Below are 12,690 nucleotides of genomic sequence, written 5' to 3'. Positions count from 1 at the left end.
ATGTAAGATAAATTTATCGTGCGCCTCTTTGTTAATATATATATATATGTTCTCTCTGCGACAATTGTTTGTTGCCCGACACAAAGTTGTTTATTCTTTTAAATATAGATATAGCTTGGACTTTCTGGGTAATAATTTACAAAATGAAAAATTCCTCTGAATTCATTGTGGGGATGTCTCAACACAAGCAATAGTTCCACACACGCGAAGTCATTTCTGGTGGTGCAGAATATTTATTGACAACTGTTTTATTGTCGTGTTTCTGCAAAGTTGTTTTTTTTAACACGGAGTTTCTAAAGTCTCCTATTGCAATTGAAAGGAGAAGTAAGAACATGACGTGTGCAAGTGTGAAGAAAAATATTGTATGAATGCAATTTATTTTTAATGGCGTAGGCGCACACTACGAACTTTTATGAACCTATGAATTTTTATTATCGCAGATGTTTCCCATGCACCTCGGCACCCACTACTTTGTCGTGGCATTGCAGACAGCTGTAAGCAGCTGCATCGCTTCCTATCTTGGCATCGCGAGATTTTTGGTTGTTCAACATCCACATTTTTATGAAACGCTTTCCTACTTCATTCATTCGAGCCCTATAGTAAAACGTGTACTATCAACGTCAGTCAGCGCCTAGCACATATTCCCATACCGGACCTTTCGTGTGATCGATTCTTATTAGTGAAGCGTAAAATATATATACTTGTTTAGCAGTAATTACCTTACTTCAAGTTAGCGTCCTTGGCTGCAGCATGACGGCGCCAATGAAAGAAAGGTCTATAAAAGAGAAACATCCAACTCGGCATATAGGAAAGCGGGACGGGAGTGGAAGCATTCAGTCATTCAATTAACCATTCTGGAAAACAGCAACACAGAGATAATATTATCGCAAACCCATTTGACATTTTTCTCCTTGCCATCGGAAACAGAGAATTGAGAAAAAAGGACAGTGCTTATAATAGCCGCAGCCATATTACCGATGTATGCATTATTAGGCTCGAAAGCTACCTCAGTAGCATTGATAACATTCATTTGCAGTCTTTCCTACTGGCTAGTATATTTATTTTTATTAAGGTTCCTTTACTTTTTGGCGAGGTCGTCAACGACAAATTGGTGGCCGTATACATGGGAGGTGTCACGAGGCACCAAAATCTCACTGCAATGTTGCAATCGCCTGCGAGTTTTGGTCTTGCTGACATCCTTGACGTCTTTTTTTGGTGCACGTGGCTTCGTGATCGTAGTTTGCGAGCCAATTTTGCTTTTCTTATCCCGTATATTCTCGTCACTTTCACGATGTGCTTTCAAAAGTGCACATGTTGAGGCTATAAAGTTTCGTTTTTACGCGAAAGCTCCCGTGAAAGGTACACTTGTGGCCACGCGAAAAAGTGGAGACTTGAATTGTGTTTAACAAATAGCATCGTAACGACCGCGCGTGATGTATCGAGTACAGGCTCCCAGACTGGTATTGCTGTAGTTCTACTCGTGGTGCAGGCTGTACTTATCACTGCAGGCCAAAGTTACTTAAACTAACAGTGCCTGCCTACAGTGCATACATGCGCTGTCTTCTACTAGGATTCTTATTCTTACTTTGTGCCAATAAGAAACGAAGCACAGCTGACAGATGTGCGAGCTCAATTTTTTTTTCGTTTACTTTTGGGACGGGCACAAGTGATTCACAATGTCATTAATAAACATTTGCGCTGTTTAGCTATTGTGAATGGCCGGCGACATGACATCGGTGTCATCTGCATCGTAGCAAAAACATCGCCTTAAGTATAACGCCATACGCCGCAGTTTAGTTCAGTGAAAGAGTATATTTTTTATGTAATAGAATATTCAAATTGAGATAGAACAAGGTTATCATCTTGCTTACATCAGGCGCATTTTGCACAAATAGGATTTATTCTGTCGCGCATTTTCTCCCCTGCTTTGTTTTAACTCTCAGTTTGTTCTTACTCAAGCGACAAACAAAGACTACGCACTTTCATTTCTCCAAATTTCATTTGTTGTTGATATCCTAACGAATATAGTTTATGTCGTTGCGTTACCATGTAAAGTCGTGTCATACTTCTTCTAAACGTTATCTGCGCTCATTTTTGTTTTCTAGGAAAGCTAACGTACAATGGCAAGAGTAAGTCTGTAGTTCTGAGTCATAGAAGGAAAGAAAGAAAAGGTAACTTACTCTAATCAATGCAACCACTGGTGCAAGGAGCAGAAACTGCATAAAGAAAAGAAATTAAATTAACTTGCTCTCGTTTCCCAAGAAAAAGCCTTGTAGTCTGCATATCAATCATAATTACAATATTTTTCATTGCTCTTTTATATGCTAGCCGTGCTCTATGCGTGCACTAGCCATTTTTGAATTTTTTGAAATTGTTTTTTATCCCCTAATTTTCTTACACATGCATCCGCACTCTGACTGTGCTCTCGGATAGGTTTGTGCGGGTTAGTCACAGGAGCTCAAAAAAATATTCGCGGATGCACCATCGTGACCGCTATAACTCCATCCAGGCACTCCACCTTTGCTGGAATAAAGCGGTAGTACGGCATGAAGGTTACCGCTTACTAATAGAAAGAACGGACAGCTCGTATCTTTAAAATGATTGAAAGTGCTCTTCTCTGGGATCTCCCGCTTTTTTCTTTTAAACGTTGCACTTTGTGGCGCCCTACCTCGCAGAATTCGTAAAAAAGAGTTCCTGTTAGAGACTCGCGTAGCAGAGTGAGTTCGTTGCGGCCTTCGCTTGTTTTTGGCATTATTGACGTACTGTATAATATTCTTGCCGAACATATGCGTAGCGTCGTAGTACCCGATCAGCGTTGATATTTATATGAGCACGCACTCGAACCACCCTGTAATTTTCACAGTGAAAGCTCTTTAAACTTTGCAGATGCAAAGTGGCGCATTTGCATGCGGAAGCAGTTCAAGACAGTAAATGGTAGGACTAAGCAGAATGACGTTTTTTATCGATCGGTAAAACTCATTTTAGAGAGCCCTACACTGTTTAGCCCACGTAAACTGCTAAATAAATGGGAGACAGTACTTCGAATAAGTAACTCGAGAAATCACAAAGGCAGTTAGAGGGCTAGCAATCCTTGGAAGATTATTTCAAAACGGCTAGTTGTCGCCTCTTGCTTCGGGGCAGCCTTACAGATCCGACATCCGGTTGGAGTTTCTTCGGCCTTCCACTTTCTTGAAGCACCTTCCCCCTTCTGGTTTGTTCTGTTCCGGAGTTTATTATGTCACTGCTTAACTCTCCCACACCCATTCCTTGCCGTCCATAGCCTTTGATTTTCTTTTTCTAATATCGTTTAGCTATATGGCTTTTCATGGGAGATAAGCAAGAATGGGAGGTCTCAGCATGGCAAAAAAAAAAGAAACTACAGCGGCACATGTTTTTTCCCTAACGCTATAAGATTTTCATGCTCTACAAAGATGAAGAGAGAGAGCAAATGATAAAGGAAAGGTAGGGAGGTTAACCAGGACTGAGCCCGGTTGGCTACCCTACACTGGGGAAAGGGAAAAGGGGACGGAAAGATTAAAAGAAGAAGAGAAAGTCTACTGGGTATATCGTTCGGTCACTCAGTTCGGATCACAAACGCTGACTCAAACCAGTAGCCTTCAAATATCGCAGCAGAGCTTTTGTGGCCTTTTGTAGCTGCGATATGTGAGGCCATGGTCCCAAGATCTTCTTCAAGGTGAACGGTGTTCTATCTAGCTGATTGAGAGCTGTGCAGAGGTCATGTCTTTCGTTTTGAAAAGATGGGCAGTAGCACAGTAGATGTTCTATAGTTTCCTCGGCACCGCAGGCATTACAGTCGGCGCTATCAGTCATTCCAATCAAAACCGTATATGCATTGGTGAATGCGACGCCCAAGCGTAAGCGGCACAGCATGGTTTCTTCATTTCGCAGAAGCCCTGGTAACAGCCGCAGTTGCATAGAGGGGTCGAGGGAATGCAATCGTTCTTGGGTGAATTCAGGTGTGTGCCACTTCTCTAATGTTATACGGTGTGCTACCTTGCTTAGGTGTTGGGCTGCGTCGGTCCGCGATAAAGGTACAGAAACAAGGGTTGCTCCTTCGTGTGCTTTCCTAGCAGCTTCGTCAGCGAGGTCGTTGCCGGAGATACCGCAATGGCCAGGCAGCCACTGAAACACGACGTCGTGTCCTTTCGCTATCATACGATGGTGCATTTCTCGTATCTCCGACACTAGTTGTTCACACGACCCGCGACGAAGAGATGACAGAAGACATTGTAAGGCGGCCTTCGAATCGCAGAATATTGCCCACCGATTAGCGGGTTGGTTGTTAATGTAATCAACGGCACCTCGGAGGGCAACAAGCTCCGATGCGGTCGATGTTGTCATATGAGAAATCTTGTATCGGACGCTAATTGATCGTGATGGTATAACCACCGCGCCGGTGGAGCTGGTCTGAGTGGAAGAGCCATCCGTATATATGTGGACTCGGTCAAAGTAGAAAGTGTTCAAACAATCCAGAGCTGCTTGCTTCAGGGCCAAGGTAGGCAGGTCGGTCTTCTTCCTTATCCCTGGAACCGTGAGACGCACTTGAGGTTGTTCTAAACACCACAAAGCTGAGGTTGAACGTGCTGAGGGTGTGAAGCCCGATGGTAGACAGGCACGATGGATGCTGACCTCGTTGGAGAAGGACGCCTGTGGTCGTCGTTCTGGCAGGCAGGCAAGAGAGCTTGATTGCATGCGTGAAACATGACGAACATGGGCCCTAAGCGTGTCGATGCTAATGTAAGTCGCGATCGGATGGTCTCGAGCCATTATAATGGTTCCTGCTGTTGAGGCGCTCCGCGGAAGTCCTAGGCAAACACGTAGTGCCTGTGCTTGCACGCTCTGTAGTTCGCGAAGATTTGAGTTGCATGTTTTAGCAAGCACGGGAGAACTGTAACGTAGCAATCCGATGAAAAGTGCTCGATATAACTGTAGCATGGAGCCCACTGAGGATCCCCATGTTTTCCCCGCGATAAACTTGAAGACATGAACAATAGATGTGAGCTTCTTCTTCAAGTAGGCAACATGAGGGCTCCAAGAGAGGTCCCGGTCCACAATGACACCCAAAAACCGATGATTTCTCTTGTAGGAGATAGGCTGGCCATTAATGCACACTGGATAATGAGACATTGGTTTTCGTGTGAAAGCGACTAACGCACATTTTTCTGTAGAGATGGTAAGGCCTTGTGTGTGAAGATAGTGAGATGCCTGTGTTGCTGCTTTCTGTAGCCTTGCGCGAACCTGCAGACGAGTGACCGCTGATGACCAGATGCAGATGTCGTCGGCGTAGATTGAGACACTCACTGTTTCCAGTAGGGATTCGGCCAGCCCAAGAAGCGCGAGGTTGAAAAGAATAGGGCTTAGAACCCCACCTTGGGGAACTCCTCGGCATGTGTAGTGGTCGGTAGTGGGACCATCTTCCGTACGTACGAACATGGACCTTTGTGTCAAGTAGTTTCTGATCCATCGATATACTCGCCCTCCTAGTTCAATTGTCAAAAGTGTGTCTAGAATGGGTTGATGGGAAACGTTGTCGTAAGCGCCTTTCACGTCCAGAAAGAGCGCTACTGATAATCGTTTCCAAGATTTTTGCTGTTCTACAGATGACACTAAATCGATGACGCTGTCAATCGATGAACGGCCTCGTCGAAATCCCGCCATAGAATCAGGGTAAATCTTGTGGTGTTCTAGGTACCATTCGAGACGCATGAGGATCATGCGTTCCATGAGTTTCCCGACGCAGCTTGCAAGTGCTATAGGCCGATACGATGCCAGTTCGAGCGGCGACTTTCCTGCTTTTAGTAGCGGTACCAGGCGGCTGCGTTTCCACTCCTGTGGGACGACACCATCTTGCCATGAACTATTAAAAAGGCTGAGGAGTTCTATTCGTGCTTCTCGGCCTAGGTGGCGCAAAGCAGTATATGTTATGCCATCGGGCCCTGGTGAAGACGAACACCTACAGAGCGCCATAGCAGCTTCTAATTCTTCCATAGAGAATGGAGCCTCCATGCTGGTATCTCGTGGACCGGGGATGTCGCTTAAAGCCATGTCAGGGACTAAAACTGTGCCGCCGGCGATTTGCGCGCAAAATTCCTCTGCAACGTCTATCTCGCGGCGGTTTTGATAGAGAGCGAGGGCGTTAAAAGGGTGTCGTTGCTGGGGTCTTGAGCAAAGACCCCGTAGGGTACGCCACACACGGGACAATGGCTTGCGGGGGTCTAGTGACTCGCAAAAGCATTTCCATCTTTGATCCGCTAGCTTATCCATTCGGCGTCTTATCTTCTTTTGCATGCGCCGAGCTTCTCTGAGGTCAAGAATTGACTTTGTGCGCCTGTACCTCCTTTCAGCACGGCGGCGTATTGTACGAAGCCTTTCCAATTCAATGTCATTCTCTGTACGCTTTTTCGAATGTGTGAAGCAACGCGTGCAATCTTGCATTGCGTCTGCAATTATGTCTTCTAATCTGCGTGCGATATGTTTCTTGCAGGTGTCTTCTACTCGATCTTGAAAGACTGACCAATCGATTTGGCGAGATACATCCGGTAATGCGGCGTCTAGACCATTGATTCTCACATAGGTCGGAATATGATCACTTCCATGGGTTTCAATATCAGTGAACCACTGCACGCTCGAAGTCAGGCAACGTGACACCAAAGTCAAGTCAAGGCAGCTACTGTACGCTGTTCCTCGCAGAAATGTCGGACTTCCGTCATTTAGAAGACACAGGTTGTGGCCTGATGCAAAGGATATTAGTGACCTGCCCCTCGAATTTATCCTGGAGCTTCCCCATATATGGTGGTGAGCGTTGAAGTCCCCTGTTATTATCCAAGGACCGGGAGTAGTAGCCATAATATCTTCTAGTCTTTTGCTGTCAAACTGACTTGTTGGGGATAGGTAGACGCCAATAATAGTAAAAGACAGCCTCTTCTTTTTCACACTAACACAGACGTATTGGTTACCGTCGTGTGGCGCTACGGGTTGCGAAAAATACGTTAGGTCCTTGCGAATATAAACCAGAACCTTACTACTACGGGCACACGTTGTTGAAACAAAAGGTTCATATCCTGATAGTCTTATGGAGGCTGATAAGTTCGGTTCACAGATCACCAGTATAGGAAAGTGGTAGTCAAACACGAACTGTCGAAAATCCGAAATACGTGACCTTAGGCCTCTCGCATTCCATTGGAATATGGAGGCACTTCTCACATCATCCCGGAACGATCGCTGTTGCTGTCGATGAGCCATGGTTCTTCTGTAGAAGTTCTCAAGCACTGGACTTCTGAAGGCTCGCTAGAACCGGATTGATGGCATCCAGCACTTGCAACGCACTTCGAGCTGTTGGTGTCTGTATCTTGTCCAGAAGAACACGAATAGCACTCACCAGAGAGCTGATCATGACAACAATTTGTTGATCTTGGTCCGTCAGTTTTTTTGGAACAGTCGAAGTGTCCCTTGCTGTAGACGTCTGATTTCGCTCAGTAGGAGCATGTAGCCTCGGGAGTGCAGGCCACGCATCAGCAGCAGGGCTGTTCGTTGCATCTTTGTCCTTTGAGCTGACTGCGTTTGGCCTGGGCGGAAGAGTGGGTGGCAGTGTACGTGGTTGGCGCTCTGCAGAGGCTTTGGAGGTTCGTGATCGACGTCGGCGACGCGATCGTCGCCGCCTAATAGATGTTGCTGCTTCTCGGTGAGAAGAGTGGTCTCTAACCATTTTCCTCAATATTGCCATTTCCTTGCGAACTAACGGGCATTCCTTCGAGGAGGCATCGTGAGGGCCGCTGCAGTTTGTGCACTTCAGCACACTGGCTTCGCACGTGTTAGTGGTGTGGGGCCCAGTGCAGCGAGAACAGACGGTAGTGTTCTTGCACACACCACTCACATGCCCAAACTTCATGCACTTCCAGCACTGCAGCGGTTTTGGTATGAAGGGGCGAACTGCGTGTCGGAAGTGGCCCACTTTTACATGCGATGGTAGGGATTCGCCTTTAAATATGATTTTGACACACCGTGACGTGCCGAGACGAAACGCGTTTGTGATGATGGTGTTTTCTGTAGCTGGCTTGATTAAGATCGACAGATCGGAGTCGGCAATGGTCTCATCAACATCGTAAATTACGCCACTACTGATTTGTTTGCCCAGCGGAATATGAGGGCGGACTTTCATCCCGTCAAGTTCCGTGACATTGCGCAAGGAATCCAACGCAGCCGCGTGTTCTACGTCAATTGCTAGGACGTTCTTACGGGTGTTCACTCTGATGTCTTTGATTTCATTCGGAACCAGTGCCTCTAGATGTGAAGACACGGCTTGCCTGTTGAGGCGTCTCAGGTTGTCAGTAGCGAGAACTGGCGTGAACAGGATGGTGAGCTCCTCGGTATTCCGCGAAGATCTCACGGTGGACTCACTCGAATTCGAGGATGCGCTGAGAAACCTTCGTTTTGCTTTACGACTCCGCACCAGCTCGAAGGCGTCGTCACAAGAATCTTCACCGCTGACATAGTACTGCATGGTGTCGTCGCTGTCAGTGTCGCTCTTGGTGCCGTTGCGCTTCCTGGAGGCAGCCGTCGCGGGCACTGCCGAGTCCGGCGGACGCGCGTGAGACTCCATCTCCATCGCAGTTAAGGAGGAAATAGCAGTTCACTGGCAAAGTCTAAAAAAATCCACAAAATAAGTAGAGCTGGAAGACTCGGTGTTCTGCCTGAAAGAATAGCTAAAAAGGGCCGAACAAGAATGAGCTTCCACAGAGAGCATGAGCGATATGTTTATTTGACGATGACCTCATCATGATCCTAATCAACAACAGTAATAACAACAATGACGACGACAACGACAGTAACAATTCTCATGTCACCTTCGCAACGTCAAAGAGTTGAAACAAAAAATATATTGTGGTGACCACCAAATAACTGGACCCTGCTTCCTGTTTTCACACACTGGATGAATCGTGCATTCGTGACATGGCTCAGAACGTCTGCAGTATATGGCGCAGATATGGAACCTTGAAAGAGAAGGAGAGAATCAACTTTGTTTAAATAAGAACTGTGCCTCGTTGCTGCGAGTTGAGCTCCACTACCAAGGCCCTACTGGTTTTCCTGGCTCGTCAGGCCTGGTCGAGGGTCACCAGTTGGCTTCCCGAGTCCCGTTCCGAAAACCACATCTCCCACGACGATCTTTTGAGTGTCTTTAAGTAGCGGCGAGACGGAGTCTGCCAGACGCTACGTGCACTTGTAAGTTATGCGTTTCGGTGTCGGGGTGGAGTCGCACCACGAACATTTGTCGCTGTGTTTGTCGTGAAAAAATTTGTGGAGTCTATATAAATGTGGGTAGGTGTTTGCCTGTACTCGGCGTCAGTCCCTCGCCTGTCACCTGTTGAGCCTCGAAGTTAGTGGCACATATTGGCGCTGGGATCTCGACCAAGAAACGGGTTGTTAGGTTGTTTATATAAATTCCGAAAGAGTAATTGTTGGAGAAGGCGAACAAATATTCAGTATACTCAGATTACAATAAAACGAGATAGGTTGCAGAGAGTAAACTTTTGAAGATGAAAAAATAAATGAGAAACCCCAAAATGCTGTTGTCATTTCTGCCTTGTTTCACTTTGAGTAGTGTTTGGGGCTTTCCGACAGAAAACCTTGAAGACGCCTGTATTACGTATTTTCTTCATCTGGAAGAAAAATACCTTAGAAAACGAAACGTAGTAAGGTGCATACGGGACATTGAACACGATGGTCGATGTCTCGTATCGCCATTAAAGGTTAAAGGATTTTCTTTTTCTTCACACCAAACCCACATCCGGCTCTGTTCAGATGATTAGTCGAAACCTTCCATCAGCATCGGAGGAAGTTTTGTCACGTCGGTTTTTGTTATTGGTTAGGAGTCACGTAGTCCCATTTCGAACGTAGCGACGTCACGTTCGGCGAGTTTACCATGAGTTGGATTTTGATTGAATCCGGAGAGCGTTGTTTCAAGCAACCTAATACTGATAAAAAAGTTTGACTTGGCTGTTTCACTTGTGCTTGGCCTAGCAGGATCTCATTGAGCATTAATGTTTTGCGTGCTCACCGTTATCTCCCTTTATCGACGTTTGTTGATTTCCATTGAGATCAATCGAACTATACATAGTTATACATAACTCTACGTATAATTACAATCTAATTATACATTTCAGTGCAATTTTACATAATGCAAGGCCCATACGTAAGGTAACATTGAGCACAAATTTTGAAGGAGAGCATTAAACGCTTTAACAGCGATGATCTCACTAAATATAAATTGCACATTGCTTCTTACGTTTAAATAATGCATTGTCGTGTACACACACACACGCACATTTGCGCCAACTTTCAGCATGCAAGCGCACGTGCATGCAAACATACACAAAACACTGATCTCAAGATGAACGTCAACGGTAATGCAATTAGCATTAGAGCTATGCAGGGACACATCACATTTGCATGATTTACTTAACATATGCAGTGGTCATTCTGAGACTTCCGTTGCGACATATTCCGCTTTGTCATAATTATATATGGCAATGGCTTGCCAACCTCGCCCATGAGCCTGGCGGGATGACGATGATTGTATGGCTCCGTCGCAGGGACGACGACGTATTGATGAAAAGGGAATGACGTCTATAGAACGACAAAGATGGTATTACGACGACAGTATGACGGTATTGACATGACTATTCCTAAATGATGGCGACGGTATAACGACGGCAGCTTCTCAGTAATATGAGGACAATGGATGACCACAATGGCGTGACGACTACGCTGACGAAGATGGACCAGTCAAGGTGGTATGAGGATGACGGCACCACGACAATGGGATGTTGACACTGAAGTGATCAAGATAAAATGACAGCGTCACGATAACGGTATGAAAAAGACTGTGTAACGAGCATCGCGTGACGGCGACGGCATTACAATGACGGTATTAAAAGGAATATATGACGACGACTCTATGATGAGAAGGGTGTGACGACGAGTATATCACGAAGCCTGTATGACGATCATGGCATGACGAGGACGACGACGACGGCGAGTCGGATGACGAACTGGAGGTTACAACGATGGCGCGGATGGTGATGGTACTAAAACAGATTCATAATGATGACTGTCTGATGACGGAGACGCCAATGAATGAATAATCACAACTGAATGACTAAAGCTTGATTACAATAGTATGAAGACGGATCATTTTGATGGAACAAAAAATGCGGTATGCCGGCCACTTTGTGACCACGACGGCATCACGAAAGCCATATGATGAAGTTATAATCACGATGAGAAAATTAACGCGATGGCATCACAACGACGCTATGACCGCGAATGCATGACGATGACTGTATGACAACGACACAACGAGGACGATGGCATGACAACGATATTAGAACAACGCGATGGCGACGAGTGTATGGCGATAATGGCGTGACGACGTAAGTATGAAGAGAGACGGATAACTAAGTTTGAGTGAACTTTAATGAAAACTGTCATGGAAGAACCAAAACGGGATCACTACGGCGGTATGACACCGAATGTATGAGCGCTGCATGACGACGATGGCGTGACGACGGCATGACGAGAGTCGGATAAAAAAACTCACTTTCGCACAAAAGCTGAACTATCGATTACGATATTAAAGTAGTAGACAGCCATCATAAGTTAGAATTGTAGTTCTATCCTCGGTATAGCTTGTAAACACTCCGTCACTAACTAAATTGTAACTTGTGCTCATCTTCGATAACACATGTAAGCTCAGTTATGTTACAGATTTCTCTCAGCGCTTGTAAATTATATTTGCCATTGTTACGGCATTTACATTGTACATCACCATAAACCGTCGTTCTTCTCTGAAATGTTTCTATGTACGGATCTATTTACTGTATATGCTATTTATTTTCGGGCCAGTGATTCTGCGGTTTTCTTTTCTTTGTTGACTTTGTTAGATAATACTTATTGATTATGTAACTTCTGCTTTTTTCAAAATGTATCACGTTGAAGCAAAAGTAATGCTTTGGAGACATGCGTTCTGAATAACTGAATTTTTCGTTGCTCTGTGCTGTGTGTTAAAAATATGTTTGGCAAATATGTATGTGAATCATATGTCATGCTACCTTGAACTGTAGGGGCGCAGAGGCTCTGTCAGGCATTTTGCCTTTACCTCTGCCCCCTACACGGAGAGAATCCGTGAAACAACAAGAATAAAAAAGTTAACAACCATTGCGTCAGCGCATACTGGTACATATGCACAGATCACACTCGATGACCGCGCACATTTACTGTCAAAATGCTGGCGTGATGAACCGTGGCAGCAGCAGACAACGAAGTGACTTTCTTGCAGTCTATCGGCTTCGACGCAAATTGAGTGGCGAGGAAACAGTAGCCGCAGAGCTACGAGCCATCGGCCCACCTAGACTCTGCCCCCAAAACCAAGGGCTTTCGAGATAAAGCCAGCGCTATCACGTACGGCCGCACCATACGCAGTTGCTGCCAAAGTTCAGCGGCCCATCCCCCTCCCTCTATCTCCCGGGCCGCGATTACTTGCGCGTGAAGGAAGAGGGCGCGATTCCCCCAGCTTTCCTCACTTGCGAGCGCGAGAGTGAGCCGCGATCGTCGGCTCACCCCGCACGCTTCCACTCGCGCTTACAGCATACGGCGCTCGGCGACGTTCTTATC

Source organism: Dermacentor andersoni, chromosome 4 (assembly GCF_023375885.2).
Source record: "Dermacentor andersoni chromosome 4, qqDerAnde1_hic_scaffold, whole genome shotgun sequence".
In the NCBI taxonomy this organism is placed as follows: domain Eukaryota; kingdom Metazoa; phylum Arthropoda; class Arachnida; order Ixodida; family Ixodidae; genus Dermacentor; species Dermacentor andersoni.
Note: the sequence above shows the minus strand (reverse complement) of the source record.